We start from the raw sequence: 21640 nt of genomic DNA on the forward strand, positions 1-21640 counted from the left end.
AAACCTAGATGCCTGCTGCAGGCTCCTCTTCTGAGGCCCAAAACCATATTTCTGCCTGCCTACTAAACACCTCCTTCTAGCTCACCCACAGGCACTTCAAACTCATCATGAACCACAATGACATGCTCACCACCGCCCCCTTCTAAACTTCTCTGCCTTGGGACTGAAACCAGGAACCACCCCCTCATTAAATCAGTCACCATGTCTTGTCTATGCCACCTCCGAATATCTCCTCTGCCCCCTCTTTTCCCATGGCCATATCTGGGATAGCACAGACTCAGTATGAGCCTACCCAGTTCCTGCTTGGGTCTCGCCTCACCCTCTATACCACTCCCAGAGCATAGTTAAAAACCATCAGTCCGATCATTTTATGCCTCTTCAATTCTCCAATAGGTACCTTTAAGATGTGAAAATTCTAGCACTGCGTACGAAGCTATTCCTGATCCAGTGGCTGCCAAAAATTTGGACTCATCCATTACTATTGCTCTCCAATTTACTAAGATACTTGCAGTTATCTAAAAGGATGTGCTTCTCCCACCCCACCTTGGCAAATACCTGCTCATCTTTGGGACTTTATTCAGGCAACTGAAGTCTTCAACTTCCCAAAGCAGATTTAAACACTCCCATTTCAGTCTTCTCAGAGCACCCTATACAATCTTCAAGTATAATATTTATTATATATTGCTTTGCACTTTTTTCCTTTATATTTGTCTCTTGTATGACACTGTGAACTTGTCTCTGTTACTAATGCTTCATAACAAGTAATCATGCAATCTCGGTGAACTACAACAATAAATACTAATGTCTCACGCTTCTTCAGTATATATCTGAGCTGGGCTCAGCTAAGCAGTTCTCGTCTCTGCTGGAATCATTTATGCACCTGTGGCTCAGCTGAGTCTCTGTCTAGGCTGGGCTGGGTTTGGGCAGCTTAGCTGGGGTTTGCTCTGCTCCATTCATCTCTCATCCTTGAAGGCAGCGATGTTTGTCTCATTCCTCGTAGTGTTGAATTGTTGAATCAAAGAGCCCCATGAGATAGCTAGTTAACACTGTATATATTAAACAGAAAATTCTAAGTTAAATTGTGTCCCCCACATTTTCCAAACTCTTCCCTCATCCATGCCTACGAAAGCAGAATACCCTCTCACTCATCTTCATAGATACTATTTTTTCACTATTTCATATAAGACTTCCATGTTTCTTGCAACCTCCCAGCAGAACATTCAAATACCAGGTGGTATTTTTATCCACAGGGCAACAATGACTTGTTTGCCTTGTGTGAAGCTATTTGAAAAAAAGACAGTTGGATGGTTTAAAATATGCCTCCAAATTAGTCAACACTACCTTCAAAAGGTGAGGCCAAATTCTCTTCCCCTCCAGTGTGAGCTTAGTAACTCACTTCTATGGACTAGAATAAGGCAGAGGTGACAATGTCACCTCTGAGACTAGGTTATCAAAGGCCTTGTGGCTTCCTCCTTTCTTTCTCTTGGATCAGTTGTATTGGAAGAAGCCAGCTGTTATGTAAAGCAAGTACTCAAGCAATCCTCTAAGGAGGTCTGTGTGGCAAGGAACTGAGGCCTTCAGCCAATCTGCTTCTAGGAAGCAGATCCTCCAGCCCCTTCTGAAGATGGCAGCCCCAACCAACATATTGACTGCAGTCTCATCAGAGACCCTGAGCCAAAACCACCCAGCTACACTGCTCTTGCATCCTGATTCTCAGAAACTTTGTGAGATGACAAATGTTTGTTGTTTGGGGTTGCTAAGTTTGGGGATAATTTGTACGTGGCAATAGATAACTATTTCAGCCACTTTGTGAACAAGCTATTAAACCCTCCCCTAAAGCCCAACTTTCATAATTACAACATTACAGTGGCTTCTGAACAGCACAAAGGGTAGAAAATAGACTGTCACCACCACCTCCTTGTTAGAATCCCTCTACCTGGTGTCTAAAAAAACAACAAAACAATTACCTACCTTCATTTGAGGCTAATAAAAAACGTCAGATTTTAGAAGGGAATGTCAAAATTGACTGCAAATTTTGACCAGGATTTCTGTGTTGAGCAGCTAATTTGTAGAGGAAGAACTGAAAAGACTCCAGATCATCCCTTTGACTGAAGCCCAATCTTTAATTTTCAAATTCTATGTTCAGCGGCTACCTCGTCAGAGAAACCAGATTATTATAACACTAACCTGACATCTAGTTTATTGAAATGTCACTTGGTCTGTGCTCTGCACCTTGGCCCTAAGAAATAAAACACTTAAGGCCAAATCCTGGTGTAGCCCGAGGGTGATAATGAGGGAAATCATGCGGCTCCTAAAAATAATGACAAAAGGGAGCAGCATCAGAGGTGGTGAGTCACTGTTGTTTGGGAGGCAGGAGAAGGAGAGCAGAGAGAGGAGGAGATTATAAAAAAAGCTGAGCAGAAAATAAACATGGGCGCTGCAGACATGAAACTGAAGGGAGCACCCCAGGCCCCTGGCCCCAAAAAGTTCTCGAGCAGGCGGAGCTGGAGGGCTGGACAATCAGGGAGAAAGCTGCTCACTCCTGGTTCAGCCTGGGGAGCTGCCACCTACCCATGTATGGTGATTTTTCGGGTCCCCAGATCTCTCCTTTAACCACTGGACAGTAGCATCTAAGTCCCCATCATGGCAGAAAACAAATACAGAAAAGACACTTTTACCTAGCATGATGCCAAGCCTGGGAGCTGGGAAAATGAATAGGGCCCTGGGGATTTAAAATTTAACAAGGAGATTGACCTAGGAAGAGTCATATACAAAAGAATGGAGCAAAAGCAATGACAGAGGATCGCACAAGGAATTATGGGAGACAGAGGAGGGCTGTCTATTCAGACCCAAGCCTGGAGGTGGTGAGAGGAGAAATCTGGGAGGCTAACTGGAGGAGGCAGCATATGAGCTACAGAGAATTATGCTGATGAAATATGTGTTGTGGGAGAGAGTGGGAGTCCTGAGTAATTCCAGGAAGAGGTAAATTACAACCGTATTAGTTTCCTATGGCTGCTGTAACAAATTCCCACAAAGCAGGTGGCTTAAAATAAAAGACATTTAGTCTCTCACTGTTCTAGGTGCCAGAAATCTGAAATTAAGCTGCTGATAGAGTCACACTCCCTAAAGAAGCTAGGGTCTAGGGGATAATCCATTCTTACCTCTTCCCACTCAGGCAGCTGCCAGCAGTCCCTGACTTGTGGCTGTACCATTCCAATCTCTGTCTCCCTCTTCCCCTCACCTCTTCTGTGTGTCAACTTTCCCACTGCCTCTGTCTTTTTTTGTTGTTGTTTTCTTTTGTTTTGAGACAGAGTCTCACTCTGTTTCCCAGGCTGGAGTGCAGTAGCGTGATCCCTCCCGGCTCACTGCAACATCCACCTCCCAGGTTCAAGTGATTCTCATGCCTCAGCCTCTCAAGTAGCTGGGATTACAGGTGTGCACTACCACGTTCAGCTCATTTTTGTATTTTTAGTAGAGACTGAGTTTTGCCATGTTGACCAGGCTGGTCTTGAACTCCTGACCTCAATTGATCTGCCCACCTTAGCCTCCCAAAATGCTGGGATTAGTGCGGTGAGCCACTGTGGCCGGCACTGCGTCTATTTTATAAGCACATTAGGATTGCATTTAGGGCCCAGATAATCCAAGAACATCTCTCCATCTCAAGATCATTTACAATACATCTTAAAGGACCCCTTTTTCTTGCGAAGTCACATTAACAATTTCCATGGATTGAGACCTGGTATCTTGTGGTGGCCATTATTCAGCACGCTAGAACAAGCTAAGACACAACCATGCAGATGCCCTGGTGAGCGCACATTTTGACATTTCTCAAGCTTAAGTAGAGGTGAGAGATGAGGTGGGCAGATTACCAGAACATAAAGAATCTTACAAACCAGAATGGGGAATTTGGACTTTACCTGGAGGGCAATAGAGCATCCTTAAAGATTTTAAGTGAGAGTAAAGGGGCCAGCCTCTCTTGACTGGAGATTCCCCTGGCTGGAGTGTGGGGTAGGGCAGGAGAGGGCGAACCCAGAGGCAGGACATTCGATCTTACACTGGGAGTTGTCTTTAGAAGACCACGAATAAAATACAGGTGTATGGCCCTGGAGGGAGAGAGGGTCAAGGACCTCCTTGGAGTCACCAGGTCAGATTTTGTCAGCAAGTGACATCACTGTGGGTTCTGGAACAGAGAGATTAAGGCCCTGAACGCACCTTGCAAGTGTACAAATAGTGCCTAGAATATGTGTGTGATACATGCTTGCCAAATAAAAGAGAGGCAAGAAAAGCGTGTTTTACAGAGACTATGAGAATCAGGGGGGAAATGGGGGAAAGTCAGGAAGGGTTCCCTGGCCTACAAGGTCCTCATGAAGGCACCTGTGCCAATGGGAGCCACTTCACCCTGGAGATGATGTCACCCCCCCACCCCGAACAACCCCCATTGGTGACTGATAGCAGGCCACTGAAGGCTGCCCCCTTGACTCACGGTGGCACAGCTCTGCTGCTGTTCTTGTTCCAGAGCTCCCCGTGGGGTCAGGCTGAGGCTACAACTGAGTCCATATCCTCATTCTTCTCCTGCCTCTGCCCTGTCTTGTTTTCCTCGCCCCATTTCAGATTTCTTCTGAGAGCGCTCCCTAAATAAATCACTTGCACAAGAACCTCCCATCTCAGGCTCTGCTCTAGGAAACCGGACCTAAGACAGCCTCCATTTCTGGTAATGTGGCCCTTGGGACAGTCTCAGCTAAGAGACAGACAGCAAGCAGAGGCTCAAACCACTTGTCAACAAGTTCCAGGAAAACACTTAATTCCACACATGCTAAAGTGAGGGGAGAAGGTTTTATCAACAAAATTGATATTCAAGAAGTAGATTCCAAAAATCAGATGGTCTGCACTAAGTAGAGTGTTTATTTCCCCAGAACTGGTTTCTAATTAAAGACTATTCCTTTGGCACTTATATCACTCTTCTTTGTATTGAACACTTATGCTTTTGTCACACATTTTGTTTTCACTGATTAAATTCTCAAGTCTTTATGGATGAGGCTTCACGTTGGGTTTCTTTATTTCCCCGTAATGCTTATCACAATAGCTGGCATTCAGAAAGGATTCGATACAGGCTCAAAGCTCACACCCTCTTGATTTTACAGACTTTACAGAGCATTTCCCATACTCAAAGCATGGACCATGGACCGGTAGCGTCAGCATCCATCAACTTGGTAGAAATGCAGAATTTCAGCCTCCACACCAGATCTACTAAGTGAGAATCTCTGAGGTGGAGCCCAGCAGTCTGAGTTGTAACAAGATCTCTGGGTAATTTTACGAGCGGTAAAGTTTGCAAACCACTGACATATATGATCCCTTTCAACGTGTTGGGAGATGAATTGATTGGAGAAAGGATAGCCAAAAAAATAGGACAGTGACCAGGTGCAGTGGCTCACGCCTATAATCCCAGCACTTTGGGAGACCAAGGCGGGCAGATCATGAGGTCAGGAGATCGAGACCATCCTGGCTAACACGGTGAAACCCTGTCTCTACTCAAAATACAAAAAGTTAGCTGGAAGTGGTGGGATGTGCCTGTAGTCCCAGCTACTCAGGAGGCTGAGGCAGGAGAATCGCTGGAACCTGGGAGGCAGAGGTTGCAGTGAGCCGAGATCGCACCACTGCACTACTGCCTGGGTGACAGAGTAAGACTCTGTCTCAAAAAAAAAAAAAAAAAAAAAAAAAAAGGACACCAACAGGAATGGAATCTACCCTCAACAAACATGTCTCCTACCATGCACATGACATGGGTGTGTCAGGTTAGGCTTCAGGTGCCCCGCCCCATTACTAGGACTCAGACCTCAAGTTCAACATTGATTGGATTGGACAAACTGTTTATCTCCTTCAACTTCTGTTTTCTCATCACTGAATGAAAACAAACTTAGTACTTACTGATTCACAGTGGCTAAATAAATTATGATATAGCCATACAAAGGAATACTATGCAACCTTAAAAATAAGGTAGGCTTATATCCACTGTTACAAAAAGATGCTCAATTTCTATTTTTATATAATGCAAGATTCTGAGGGGTAAATTGTGTGTGTGTTGGGTGAAAAGTAAAGGACTCAAAAAATTGTTTAAGTTCTCATTACATATATATGTATATTATACATTATATACAAATACTGCAAATACATCACATATATGTGTGTTCCCCATATACATTACATATGAGAGTGAAGTTAAAGGAATCATGCCAGGCATGGTGGCTCACGCCTATAATCCCAGACTTTGGGAGGCTGAGGTGAGAGAAGCACTTGAGCCCTGGAGTTCAAGACCAGCCTGGGCAACATAGTGAGACCTCATCTCTACAAAAAAAAATCAAAAAAGTAGCCAGGCATGGTGGTGTGCTCCTGTAGTTCTAGCTACTCAGGAGACTGAGGTGGGAGGATCACTTGAGCCCAGGAGGTTGAGGTTGCAGTGAGCTGTGATTGCACCACTGCACTCCAGTTTAAGTGACAGGGTCAAAAGAAAAAAAAAAAAAAAAAAGAAAAAGGAATCACTAACATATTCACACGAACACTTATTGCATGTATGTTATTTGTGTGAATGCACGTACAGATATAAGGGTTCTCCACTTTTAACCTCATCTATGATACATTCGCAGAGCACTGACAATATGCTGAGCTCTGGGCAAGGTGCTGGAAATATCAGTGAAAGTAAGAAAATCACAATCTTGTTTAAGAGGAACTTACATTCTAACTAGGAAGGCAGCCAACAAAGAAGCAAATAAATAATAGGAGAATTACAGATTGTCATTAATGTTATGAAAGAAATCATCTAGATGGTGTGATTGCAACTTGAGGGGTTCGTTAGGTAGAGGACAGAGAAGCTTTCCAGGAAGAGGTAATGTTTAAGCAAAGATTGAAGCGGGAAAATCAGTCAGTGATCAGCAGTGCTGGGGAAAGGGCACTCCAAGTGGTGGGAGCAGCATGGGCAAAGGCTCAGAGATGGGAGGGAAGTTATCTTGCTGAGGGAAAAAGGCAGGTCAGTGGAATAGGAGCTAGGAAGAGGCTGGGGCAGTGTAGTGAGTTCGGCTAAGGAAGCACACCATGTGAGCCTTGAGAACTGCTAAGTATTGGCTTTTTTTTTTTTTTTTTAAACAGAGTCTTGCTCTGTTGCCCAGGCTAGAGTGCAGTGGTGTGATCTCGGCTCACTGAAACGTCCACCCCCCTGGGTTCAAGCAATTCTCCTGACTCAGCCTCCCGAGTAGTTGGCATTGGGGGCCCGCCACCACACCCGGCTAATTTTTGCATTTTTAGTAGAGATGGGGTTTCACCATTTTGGCCAGTCTGGTCTTGAACTTTTGACCTCAAGTGATCTGCCCACCTCAGCCTCCCACAATGCCGTGATTACAAGCGTGAGCCACTGAGCCCGGCCTAAGTATTGGCTTTTATTCTAAGAGGAAGGAGAACCCAGCAAAGGGTTTATCCAGCAGACTGACACCAACTGATTTATGTTTCTAAAAGATTCCCAGGTTGCTGAGTGGGCAAAGTCTTACAGGAAAGTGTGAAGGAAAAAGGACGTTACAGAAACCCAGGTGAAATATGGCACAGCTGTCAGGGTGGCAGCCACGGAGTTAGAGCGAACTGGGCAAGCTTGGGAATTACATGGGAGATAAAGCCAGAGTTGTTCTTTTTTTTTTTTTTTTTTTTTGAGACAGTCTTGCTCTGTCCCCCAAGCTGGAGTGCAGTGGCATGATCTTGGCTCACTGCAACCTCCACCTCCCAGGTTCAAGAAATTCTTATGCCTCATCTTCTTGAGCAGCTGGAATTACAGGCATGCACCATGACTCCTGGCTAATTTGTGTAATTTTAGTAGAGACGGGGTTTCACCATGTTGCCCAGGTTGGTCTTGAACTCCTGGCCTCAAGTGATCTGCCTGCCTCAGCCTCCCAAAGTGCTGGGATTACAGGAGTGAGCCACGGTGCCCGGCCCTAAAACCAGAATTTGACAATGAAATGGAAGGTAAAGTATTGGTCTCGGAGTCCTTTGGCTGTGAGTTGCTCTTAGACTGTTCCTACCTGGGACAAATGGAACAACTCAGCCCTGCCCCAATCCCTCTCATTCTCCAGCAGGATGGCCTAGGCACTTGCTCATGGCCACAGCAGAGGAGCAAACCCCACTGCAAAAGAGCAAGCTTTTTCTCAAACCTTTACTTGGGTCACAGCTGCCGACATCCCATTGGCCAAGGCAAATCACACAGATGATATCAGAAACAAAAGGCAAGGAAATAGGCTCCACCTCTTGATGAGTGGAGCTGCAGAGGCTCCTGACTAAGCGCAAGGACACAGGAAGGGCTGAGGAGTGAGGAGACAGTGCTTTTCAAAGAACTAGAAGCTCTCTACTAATAGCCAGGGGCAAGAGACCACAGAGGGTAGCACAGATGTGGAATGTTGAAAATGATAAGTATCTGTCACTATCAGTGACATCAGTCAGTTTAGGATTTGTCAATAAAGTGGTAAGTGCTAGGCCATGAAATGCCCCAGGGCCCTAGGATAAGACAAAATTAGGGATTCTCTGCTCTTTGGACAGTTTGTGTTATCACAACAAAACAAACTGCAGGTGAGCAGAGAGTGACCGGCGAGTGCTTTCATTGTCCCTTTAGCTGCCCTCAAATGCAATGATAAGTGCTTCCCATTAATTAGTTACTTGGTGCCTCCCCTGGTTGGGATTTTTCTGGGCCCCAAGCTGGTATGCTGCCCCCGAGAAGACCATAAGAATTTCTCTAGAGAAACAAAATTCCTGCTACTGTCTCCACACAAACCATTCCTACAGTCAGGTGGGGGAGGGGGGTGATGTGGTCCTGCTGGTGGTGCTGGTGATGATGTGTTTCCACTCTGTTTGGTTTTATGGGTCTGTTTGTTTCTCATCAGCTGTAGGGCCCTTGATGACATCAGTCATCATTTTTAACTTTATTTGGGACATGAAGGGCTAAGCCTCTCCCTAATTTCTAGAAACATAAATAGCAAGGAAACAGAATATTAAACAAACAAGGGCTCTTAACAGAAGGTCTGCAGATGTTGCATGGTTCTCTCTATCACTGCAGATCTGTGGCCTGTCTCCCGGGTGGGGCAAAAAGCCCTGGGGCACCTTACTCAAGAGCAGCAAACAAAAGTCAAGGTCTGGCAACCCCATCTGCTTCCCTCAAGAAGGAAATACTACAAAATAGTAATGTCACGGCCCCTGATAATGCAGTTTCCCACGGGTCTCTGACTTAACCAACATGTCCTTTTACACATAAACTTGGAATTGTGATGGAGGCGGGGTAGACAGCTGGACACACTGCCGATGTTGGCACGTGGTACAAATGAAAAGGTACCATCTGTGCTACTGCTGAAAGATGATGATGCATAGATGTGACTTTTTAAATGTTCCATCTGGATATAATTAAATTGCCTCCTTAAAATAAAAAAATCCATATTTGATATGTATCCTTTATTGTAATGATCTCCGTAAATCCTTCATTATTTTTATAGGATTCACTTCATGAAAAGTATGGCATGAAATATTAAAACCTAAAAACAAAGGTCTCTGGGGAGATGATTGTGGTGTTACTGTTTCTCTGGCTGACTTGTTCTTGATTTTCTTATGACTTTAAAAACAATTACAATATGCAGAATTCCATAATATCCTCCTGAAAAAATACCCTGACTGGAAAACTGGATAGAGAGATAGAAAGAGAAAGTCTGTTATCTATGCATGGGAGGAAGACAGGACGTGAATTTGCCAGAATATCCGGTTGCCTACATTTCTAAACCAAGAAAAGCTGCAATTAATTTTCTTCCCTAAAAACCATGTTGGTTCCAAAGAACATTCTGAGAATAATAATAAGGGTAATTATAATCAGAACTTGAATTCAGAGTGACTTGCTTCTGAAGCATTAAAAGCATAAGAGGGAACAAAATACACGGAGGGGACTCTTAACAGGCCTCTCTCCAGGTACAATTATAGATTTCAAATCTGTTGTTACCTTACCATGGCAACCTTCATCCTTAATTTCACAAATATTGAACTTTTGTCATCCTATTTCTTTGGGGGAGTCCTTCAACTACTGCTTTCACTGAATTCATGTCATTGCCTTCAATACTTAACATTTCTCCAAGTACACACTGTGAGCTCACATCCCCAGACCAAACACAACAGCAAAGACTAGGAAGAATTCGGCTGTGTCCTCAGCAAAAGCACTTAGATGTGTTCTTTTTGGCTGATGAGAACCAACAACCGAACGTAACTCCAAAGGCTGTCAAGTTTAAAAGCAAAATTTTGGTCTTCAATATTAGTAAATAGTCATTAAGTATCTACTGTGTGTTGAAAGCTACAGGAAATACAAAGGTTAAAATAAGCCATATTGTTCCATCTCACGACATTTACAATATAGAAGGAGAATTAGATCCAAATCACTATAAATCAGTTCCCAGTGTGTGATATCCCCAAACCAGCAGCATCACCTGGGATCCTATGAGAAATGCAGATTCTCAGGCTCCACCCCATAGACCTTCTAAATCAGGGTCTCTGGGAGTGGGGCACAGCAATCTGTGTTTTCAAAATTCATCCAGGTGATTCTGGTACTCTCCAATTTTTGAGAATCCCTGCTGTGAAGTAATATAACACAAATGTCATAAGACAGACACAAAATGCTTGAAGTAAAGGGAAAACAACATCCATTTTGGAAAGAGGATGTCCTGGAATGACAATATTTCCATGCAGCTTTGTGAGTTCGCTAAGAAATGGAAATGTAGGAAGTGGATGGAGTAAGAGAACATTCTGGATGAGTGAAACAGGAGCCAAGCAACAGAGTTAAGAAAGTAGAAGGCAAATGGAAGGGTCTAGACTGACTAGCATGTAAGGAGACAGAGATCAAGGTCAGAAGATAGGTTGGGGTCTCAAGAGCCAGGCTGAGGAGGGAGTTATCTAGCTCAGTGGACAATCATATGTTATTCAGGTCTTCAATTTGAGGAGTAACAAGATTAGAGCAGGGCTCTTGGAATATTCATCTCAAGGTTTCCATAGAATAATCTGGAAAAGCGGAAGATACACAAGGGTGGGGGCACAACTGAGTGGACAGTTGCAATAGTTTGGGTAGGTAATAATGAAAGTCCCTACTAGGGAGTTTGCAGGGGAAATACAAAAATGAGGAAAGTAATTGGAGATGCTTTGAAGGACTACATTAGTAGGGTTTAGTAACTGATTCAATATTAAAAGGGAAAGAATGGGAAAATCAACACCTTCATTAGCAACAAGAGATTAGCCATGTCATAAACCGAAGAAGGAGGAGATCAGGAAAAATTGGTTTTGAGGAGATTTGTTTAGGACACAGTTGATGGTCTGTGGTATGGTGTATACCACAGCTAGAATATAGGCATAGAGTTTATAGTAATAATATCTGTGAAATTTGGCAACATAAGCTATGCCCGGTTCTGAGCTAGATACATGACCTGTATGTATTTTGTAAACCTTATACTGACTTTATGAGCAAGGCATTATTATACTCTTTTTTTTTCTTTAAGAGACAGGGTCTTGCTCTGACTCCCAGGATGGAGTGCAGTGGCACAATCATAGCTCACTATAACCTCAAACTCCTGGGCTCAAGCAATCCACCCACCTCAGCCTCCTGAGTAGCTAGGACTATAGGCCTGTGCTACCATGCCCAGCTAATCTTTTTATTTTTTGTAGAGATGAGGTCTCACTATGTTGCCCACGCTGGTCTCTAATTGCTGGCCTCAAGTGATCTTTGTAAGTCAGCCTCCCAAAATGCTACGATTACAGGCATGAGCCAAAATACCCAGGCTGGTACCTATTTGTATTAGTTAAATTCGATTCTGTTGCATAAAATAAGAAGTTCAAAGGAAGAATGGCTTAAACACACAGGGCTTATTCTACTACATAAAAGAAATCAGGAGGTTGGCAAGTTTCTTCTAATACCCTGCTTCAGCATCCTCCACTGGTGAATTTCATCCTCAAGGGTACTTCATGATTCAAGATTGCTGCTAAAGTGCCAGCCATCAAGGAGATGATAGCTGTGAATATGGGAATGGGGGCTTGTTGAGAAAAGGAATATAAAAGAATAAGAGGTTGAAATAAAGAACCTTGGAGAATGAGCACAAGGAAGGGTCTGGAAAACGCACCGAAAAGAGACAAAGAGGAAACTTCCGGTAGCATGTCCACAAAAGGCAAGGAAACACAAAGCTTTGGAATGGAAAAAAAGGTTGGTAAGCGGTGTCTAATGGTAAAGTCCACGGCAACTGAAAAATACATGTTGGATGGAAGAATGTGAGGTCCTTAGTGACCTTTAAAGGAAGAGCATTATTCACATTTTCTATGGCAGTGGATCTCAGAGTTAAGGAAATGTTAGGTGGTGAAGTAGTGAAGCATTGATTCCTCTTCCATGAAGTTTTGTGACAGAGGGAAAGAAGGAAATGGTGGTAAGGCTTAAGTTTAGCAGTATTGAGGTAATGTTTTCATAGATTAGAAAACCTGAGTACAATTTCCTTTTATGATGTCAAGTCTCTCCTGAGACTAGATTTAAATCACTTGAGTGTATGGGCTGGGACAGCCAAGTGCTTCTTCCATATGAGCAGTTCCAATCCAGTATCTCCCAGGGAAAGTGAACCAAGTGTTGGCTGATATTATATCATAATAAAGGGCTGACATTACACTTTTTGAAGGCTGTCTGGTAAGCTTAATTAATTCATTTTTGTTTTTCCCTCCCAAAGTTGGATGGAAACTCATCCGACTCTGGCGTGGGTTCTTGAAGAAAAATTATATTGCAAAAGTGAGGATGTTTCATGGCCTTCTGCACTCCCCCAAGGACAGCAAAGGCTCTCTGGGTGCTTTGCAAAGCTTCAGAGTCTGAAATGTCAGGGCCGTGGATCCATTTCAGAAAAAATAAATATCAGATTACAATACATTGTTTTTGCAGCTGACTGAGGCTTTGGTGTAGTGGATATTTCATTCTGCAGTTGCAAATTGAGAGAGAAGCTGCTGGCAGGGCAAAGTATGGTGTTTGCATCATTTCTTTATGAAGCCATTTTCTCCCCTCAAGCGGTGCATTCCCAGAAGACTTTTTTTTCCCCCTCCACAAATGCCTGGTGTTTTTGCAGTGCTCAGCATGCATGACTTGCTTTGAAAGCTGTTAAAAATAAAGACAGATAGTTGGACTAGTTCTCTTGGTACCTTTCATTCTTTTCTCCATAAATTTTTGCCCCCTCCCTCCCACCCTCTGCCTTAGGTCCCTCCCTGGAAACCCTTGTACTATGAAATTATGATAGAATGGCAGATACTGAAACCATACATGCCTTGCATTTCTAATTTTCTAACCTGAAACTAGTGAGCCATAACACCCTGGAAGTTTAAAGCTGCCGGAGGCAAATCCAACTCTTCTGACTTTAAAATAGCAACACATCTTTTACCATTTTAGCTATTTTGAGGTAGATTTTCATACACATGCATGCTGATTGAAATTAAATGCATTTTATTTTTATCTTTTTTTTTTCCTTCTGGGGAGATAGCAGACTTGGGGGCACTTGTTTTCTACCTCTTAGAGAATAAATTTGAGTACCTAAAGTAGGTATTAAGCTACCTAACAGTAAGTTTTCTACATATATCGATGAAAACCAGTCCAGAAATAGACCCACGCAAATATAGTCAGCTTATCTTTGACAAAGATTCAAAGACAATTCAGTGGAGAAAGGATCTTCAACAAATGGTCCTAGGACCTAGATAAGCACATTACACCTTTCACAAAAATTAACTCAAAATGGATCATAGACCTAAATGTAAAGTGTAAAACTATAAAAATTCTACAAGAAAACCTAGGAGAAAATCTATATGATGTGGATTAGGAGATGAGTTTTTAGATATAATGCCAAAAGCACAATCTATGAGAGAAAAAAAAAGTTATGTCAGATTTTGTTAAAATTAAAAACTTATCTGAATGGAAGAAAATAATTGCAAACATTTATCTGACAAAGGATTTATATCCAAAATATAACAAATTCCTAAATTCCTAAAACTCAATAATAAGAAAAAAATGGAAAACTGTAAAGATTGGAGAAGCCATTTGGATTGTGAGAGGTTCTTGCTCTCAGAAGATTCTTCAAGCAATCACTATATCAACCAACACAGATGTTTTTCTTTCTTCATATAATGAAGATCAGGAATCAAAACCTATTTGAAAAGCTGAAGATACACCATTAATCCCCACTGGAATAGCAGGTTTTGCAGCAATTGTTGCATATGAATTAACAAATTAAAGATCAGGGGAAATATGAAAACCTTCCTTCACCTGATCCACATGTGTATGGCAACCCAAGGCTTTGTTGTGCGAGCAATGACTCTTGGTATGGGCTATTCCCTATATTGGGAATTCTGGGCAAAACCTAAGCCTTACAAGAAGAAGAGATGCTGTCTTGGTCTTGTTGGAGGAGCTCGCATTAGTTACACATTTCATTATTGAGGTTACATGTTTATGTTGAAAATAAATTGAATGTATTCAACAATAACATGGTATTTTGAACATTGGCTGCCTTTCTTGCAGGCTTGATTTGCTTGGTGACGAAAGTACCCATGACTGCTTCACTAACTAGGTCACTCAGGAGAGTCAAGTTAACACAAAAGAAACATGTCACCTAAATGGACTTGATGATGCTAAAATGTCCACCTTTGAAAAATGTTAAGATGAAATCAGTTCTAAAGAAGACAGTAGGCCAACCTTGAAGTACTCCCTGTTTGCTGCAGATTTTTGCATGCTTTAATGTTATGTAGGAGTCCTATTTATCCTGCTTAACTCTTTTTTGCCTGTCTTGTGGACTGGTTGGCTCTTCTGGAACTCTTTAAAAAAAGTGCATGGAGTATAACTTCTAAAGCCACCCACAACTGAAATTGTGTGTGTGTGTGTTTAAACCAAACCTAGGCTGGGCAAAGTGGCTCACACCTGTAATCTCAGCACTTTGGGAGGCTGAGGTAGGCAGATCACTTGAGGCCAGGAGTTTGAGACCAGCCTGGCCAACATGGCGAGACCTCGTCTCTATTAAAATTACAAAAATTAGCCAGATGTGATGCTGCACACCTATAATCCCAGCTACTCGGGATGTTAAGGCATGAAAATCGCTTGAACCCATGAGGAGGAGGTTGCAGTGAGCTGAGATCACGCCACTGCAGTCCAGCCTGGGTGACAGAGTGAGACTTTGTCTCAAATAAATAAATAATAAACGAAATCTAGAAAGCTTACAGCAGAGCTACATGGTAGTGGTATTTATTTCAGAATCACAATTTTTGTGTTGTTTGTTTGTTTCTTTGTTTGTTTTTGATACTGAGTTTTGCTCGTTGCTTAGGCTGGAGTGCAATGGCATGATCTCGGCTAAATGCAACCTCCACCTCCCAGGTTCAAGTGATTCTCCGGCCTCAGCCTCTCAAGTAGCTAGGATTACAGGCATGTGCCACCATGCCCGACTAATTTTGTATTTTTAGTAGGAGCAGGGTTTCACCACGTTGGTCAGGCTGGTCTTGAACTCCTGAACTCAGGTGATCCACCTAGCTCAGCCTCCCAAGGTGCTGGGATTACAGGCATGAGTCACCATGCCTGGTCTCAAAATCACAATTCTAAACATAAGAATAGCTTAATTATGGATTCCAGTTTAGCTCTTAAATATTGCAGAATTGTATTTCTGCTGCTATTGTATTAGAATAATTTTTAAATGTCATCTTGAAAGAGAAATACGTATTTTAAGCACTAATGCAAAGATAAATGAAGAACATTTTAAATGTGTGCATTATGTTTATTTTCTCCATAAAAATCATAAACATTAAACTAAACAAATTACCTATAATGGTAATTTAGACATACACAGGGAGGAAAGGGCCATCTCCAAGCCAAGGAGAGAGGCCTCAGAAGAAACCAACCTGCCAACAACTTGATCTTATGCTTCCAAGCCTCCAGAATTGTGAGAAAATTAATTTCTGTTGTAAACCACAGAGTCAATGGTACTCTGTCATGGCAACCACAGCAAACTAATACAGCCCTTCGCCTACCTGAATTTTGGAAGTATGGGGAGGAACCCAGCTGACATTTAGATGAAGTATAGAAATACTACTTTACACAAGTTTAATAAAATTGATATCATTTATGGTGTACTTATTCAAAATTACAGTGCAGTAGCTATTTATATTCCAAGACATATAGCAAACATATTTAATCTTTAGGTTAAAAATAAAGTGTGGTGTGGAGGAAAATACCAAATTACAAGTTTTTGTGATCACCTGCTCCATTTCTTCCTGAGGGTAAAAGAAACAGTATTTACTTGGTTTGTTTATCAGGGTATTGTTGTGGAAGGAGAGAAGACGTGAAGAATTGAGAAGGTGCAATTAATCTTCATGAGAACAAAAAGAGAAAAGATAGGAGAGGTAGAGAGAAGAACTAATACAACTGGAAACTTTGGAGAGTACGTGAGAGAGAAAAGATTTAGGAAGAGCTATTAGGAGTGGAACATTTCGGGGGATGGTATATAAGAAGGGCTATTAGGAAGGCATACCATGTAGAATCCATTGTGGTGTGTCCTCATCCTTCCATGAAAAATTGTCACAAGATTTCCACATTATTCTGCAAGGCTTTAGATTTATATTGCTTTTTCTGACATTCCAAAATGTTGAAAAGGTTGTAAAATGAAAACGGGGCGCTTAAGACAGCTCAGTCCATTTAGTATTTTTCTCTTAAAATTTTCCACAATGTGAAACACAAAGTAAAATGCTATAAGGACAATGATTAAGCAAAGAATATTTTAAAGTTTACTTTTTCTTCCATTTGATTTCTCTAGCTTTCAAGTGTCTGCTACTTAGTCCATCTGTTGTTCTATTATGTTGTTTTTGGCAAACAGATGCAGGAGAAGAACACTATTGCCTTTTCTGTTTTATATAACCCTAGAGATACAAACATAATTTTAGTTGAGTTTTCTTTTGTAGAGAAAAATTGCAAAGGACTAAAATACACCAAAAAAATTACTGTATATTTTAAATGAAAATATAGGCATTGTCTAATACACCCTTCCAGGTTACCTGATTCTATGGAGTCTCTATACCTTTTATTTTATTTGAGTTCTTTACAATTCTGCAACTGAAAAATGCAAATGATTCAGAATTATGCAATCATCACTAATTTCAGAACATTTTCATCACTCCAAAAGAAACCTCATCTCCATTAACAGTCACCCTCCTTTCCACCTTCCTCTCAGCCGTTCTCAACCACTGATCTACTTTCTGCCTCTGTGGATTTGCCTATTCTGGACACAACTCATATAAATGGAATTATGCAACATATGGCCTTTTGTGTCTGGCTCTTCTGAGGCAGCATAATGTTTTCCGGGCTCATCCCTACTATAGCATGAATGAACACTCATCCGTTTTTATGGCTTAGGGCTGAGTGGTGTTCCATTGTGTGGACATACCACCTTTTGTTTGTCCATTTATCAGTTGATGGACATTTGTGTTTCTTCCACATTTCAGCTATTACAAATAATGCTGCTATGAAAAAAAGAAAAAGAAAAAGAAATGCAAATGATGCTGCACTGATTTTTCTAAGGCACCCATGGCTTCTTTATCACATTCAGATAATTTTTACTTGTTTTCAGATCGTGGTTAGCTTATATAAGAGTCTTGGTTTGGTTTTTAAAGTCAAAAGAAACACTTTTTCCTTTCCCTACCTGTTCATAAAATTGAAAGACCATAGCATTGGGATGGAATTGAACCTCCACAAATATATAAAGGAATCTGGTAGAAGTTCAGTTGATTCTCCCCTACCCAAACAAGTCATTTTGGCACCAATTATGGAAATTCAAATTCATTTCAACATTTATGATAGCCTACATATATGTCTTCTCTTCAAATTGTTCTTTGAACTGGTTGTAACTTGTTATTGGTTTCCTCATTAATGAGTTAAATAAAATCTTTGACATGTGTCCATTTTCTATTTGTAGAAGAGTCATGAGTCTATCTTTTCTAAAAACTTTATCCTTAGTACTTTCATAAACTGACTGTCTTTAAGCTTTTAGGAGCCCAGCTGAATATTAGTCATACCTGAGTTTCAACTGGACACAAAAAGTGAATTACTGTTTTGGAGTAAGGAATAGCAGGGGGCGGCAGTGGAACAGCAGGGCTGAACTGACCTCTCTATACCTCAGACAAGAGTCTCAACTGTGTACATCTCCAACTAACCCAGGGAACCTAGTTATAATCTGCATGACATTTTTATCTCTGACATTCAGTTTGACTTTCAAGTATCACACAGTAGAAAAAAGAAACTCATGAATCCAAAATGAAACTGAATAATATTTTTCCACTTGGCACTACACCATCTAGTCTAATGTGAAAAAAAAATCCATTTCAGTTTGCTACTGCCTGCTGATTAGCATGAGCTCAGCCGTCCTTCAAAAGTTCAGCCTCTCCTAAAAGCAGACACAGTCACTGCTGTGAGCAAAAGGGGAAGAGAAGAATCTCAATTCTCAAATTTTCCTGAGGGTTATTTTTTGGGAAAAAATACATGTAATGCATGGATTTTGCTTACTCTGAAAAGTTCCCTCATTTCTATTTTAAAGGTAACTTCAAAGAAGTGCTGACAACTTCCAGTGAGCAAAACACCTGCCATCTTGAGATAGATGTTGCCAGAAAACAGAAAATGATGCAAGAGGTTCGCTGTATCAGAATTAGAAACACAGGCCACATGCTTTCTGCCACTGCCAAACTTGAAGCCACATCCTGGCATTTCACTTAAATGCTCTTTCCAAGGCACCTATGGCTTCTTTATCACATTCAGATAGTTTTTACTTGTTTTCAGCTCTTGGTTGGATTATTTAAGAGTCTCGAGTTGGATTCGAAAGTCAATAGAAATACTTTTTCCTTTCCCTACCTGTTCATAAAATTGAAGGACAAGAGCACTGGGATCAAATCTAGGCAAATATCTTAACAGACAATACCCAAAATGTAATTTTCAAAATGTTTAGAATTATGTAATTCCCAATTAAATTTACAATGAATAGAAATCAAAGTTTTATTAAATTTAATAATGAGTTAATGGGTTTTTTTGAACCAACAAAGTTGGTTCAAACTTGTAGGATACAAAGACTGTCAATTATATAATCAATGAAAGAAAAAAAAAATCGCAAAGTTAGATGCAAAACTTATTGTCCTACCAGCAACACAACTATATCCTTTGAGGTTATCTTTCCTACCCAAGGAAATTTGTGTGTATCACCACCAGGCAAAAATAATCCCCACCATTTCTGGACAAAAATTATTGCATAATATTGACCAAAAATTATTTATACCTTATCAGTTTCCAGTAAAGCAATACTATAGAGTTGTAAATTGTCTGAGCCCTAATCAACAGTAAATGGTAAATCAAACTTATATGTCGTGTCACCCCAGGGCAGGAGTCATCCAACTGCAGCCTTGCTTAGACTCTGGACCAAAACTAGCTCACCACCTGTTTTATAAATAAAGTTTTATTGGAACCCAGTTTCACACATTTGTTTATATGCTATAAATGGTTGCTTTTGCTGCAGAGTTGAATAGTTGTGACAGAGACTGGATGACCCACACAGTCTAAAATACTATCTGACCTCTTTACAGAAAACAAAATAAAACAAAAATCTCGATGTGTTAGGACATCCTTGTTTTGCTACAAATACCTGAGACTGGGTAATTTACAAAGAAAACAGGTTTAATTGGCTCACAGTTTTGCAGACTATACAAGTATATTGACAGCCTCTGCTTGGTTTCCGGGGAGGCCCTGGGGAGTGAAAGTCACTCACGGTGGAAGGCAAAGTGGTAGCAGGCACATCATACAGCAAGAGCAGGAGCAAGGGGTAGGCAGGAGGTGCCACATACTTTGAAACAATCAGATCTCAAAAGAATTCACTCACTATTGTGAGTAGAGCACCAAGCCATGAGGAATCTTCCCCCATGACCTGAACACCTTCCCCCAGGCCTCACTTCCAACACTGGGGATTACACATCAACATAAGATTTGGAGGGGGCATCCAAACTACATCATGTGCCAACTTTTGATCTGGGAAAAGGACATTGTCTAACAATGGAAACAAAGGTTCCATTTTTCTTTTTAACCTTACATATAAGCTTTGGGTAATAGTTTTTCTTAACAACAATATTAGTAAAAAAAAAAAAAAAAAGCATGAGATTAAAATCAGAAAAATGTCTTCAGGGAAAGGCACATCTGAAGGAATTTAAATCCCATGAATATGTGACTGAAAATTTGTGCATTGCAGCCACATGTTTCAATGAAATTAGCTTAACAGCACTGGAGATCCTCAGACTCTCCTTCAGTATCAATTGAAAGAGAAACACTAAATTCTTCATTTGTAGGTTAACGTTTAGAAATGGTATTGGAGCAAGAGTTTTAAATACCAGTGTAGACTAATCTTGTCCATGTTACTTCTTCAGAGGTTATGTATTTCCTGTAGTCACTAAATATGACCAATGTGAATTATAGACATTTGGGGGATTTCATAGACTCCTTAGCCCCCATCTGCAAAGAAGGGGTAGGCAAAATGTCATATTAAGCCCAATCCACAGGAGTAAATTTATTATTATTATTATTGCATTGAGATGGGGTCTTGCTGTGTTGCCCACACTGGCCTCAGACACCTGTGATCAAGGCTGTCCTCCTGGTTCAACCTTCTAAGGAACTGGGACTATAATGATGGCAGCGGTGGCCTATGTGGAGCTGCTGCTGCAAAGATGCCTGCTGCAGCGAGGGAGGTGCAGCCAGGGCTGCACGCTCCGCAGAGCCAGCAGGAGTTGGGAACAGGCAGGAGCCCCATCCGCTTCCAAGTTGGTGGGGTGGGAACCCCACACTCCTGGGCATAGCTGCAGCTGCCCAACTATGGCTGCAGACCTGGGCATCCCTGCTCTGGAGGCGGGGAAGACCTGGGAAGCCCCCCTGCCCCTGCAGGCTTGAAAGTGCCTGCTCCTATTGCCTGACCTCCATCTCTTGGCTCCCAGCACCTGCTTCGATTTCAGAGCAAAGTTGTGGCTGAGACTGGTCACTGTCTCAACTTGGTCAGGTTGTGGCTGTTCTTGGGGTGTCACTGACACTCCAGCCCCCTGCCGCTTCAGTCCCCTCTGGACTTTGAGTACCAATGAGCACAGGAGGGAGTGAGGGGGAACTGAGGGCAGCTTGGCATGGGCCTGCAGGCACCCCTCTGCATGAACAGCCTGGGTGCTGTGGGTGCCATAGATGGTAGGTTGATGGTGGTAGGAGGCAGAGAGCCTCCTGGGTGGAAAGGGGCAGGACCCCAGTGAAGCCCTGCCTTCAAGCCAGGGATGGCCTGAAGACTAGGGGCGGGGCTGCCAGTTCCCCAGACCAGAGTGAGAACTTACTGTGCTTTTTCCGGGCCTGCCCCTCACCTCCCATGGACCAATCAGTATGCACATCCTCCCTTCTGAAGCCCATAAAAACCCTAGACTCAGCCAGACGTGGGTAGATGTCCAGGCGACCTAGATGAAGATAGGAGCTACCCACTCTGTGTCTCCTCTCTGCTGAGACCTGCACACTTCTCAGGACTACCTGCCTGCAGAAAGGAGCAACCCACTTAGG

General features: G+C 42.0%; 1 pseudogene; it reads left to right on the forward strand.

Annotated features, from left to right (window-relative positions):
* Positions 1 to 12193: 12193 nt before the first annotated feature.
* Positions 12194 to 14491, forward strand: LOC112632496 (annotated as a pseudogene).
* Positions 14492 to 21640: the final 7149 nt, after the last annotated feature.

The sequence above is a fragment of the Theropithecus gelada genome, chromosome 10 (genome assembly GCF_003255815.1).
Source record: "Theropithecus gelada isolate Dixy chromosome 10, Tgel_1.0, whole genome shotgun sequence".
In the NCBI taxonomy this organism is placed as follows: Eukaryota; Metazoa; Chordata; class Mammalia; order Primates; family Cercopithecidae; genus Theropithecus; species Theropithecus gelada.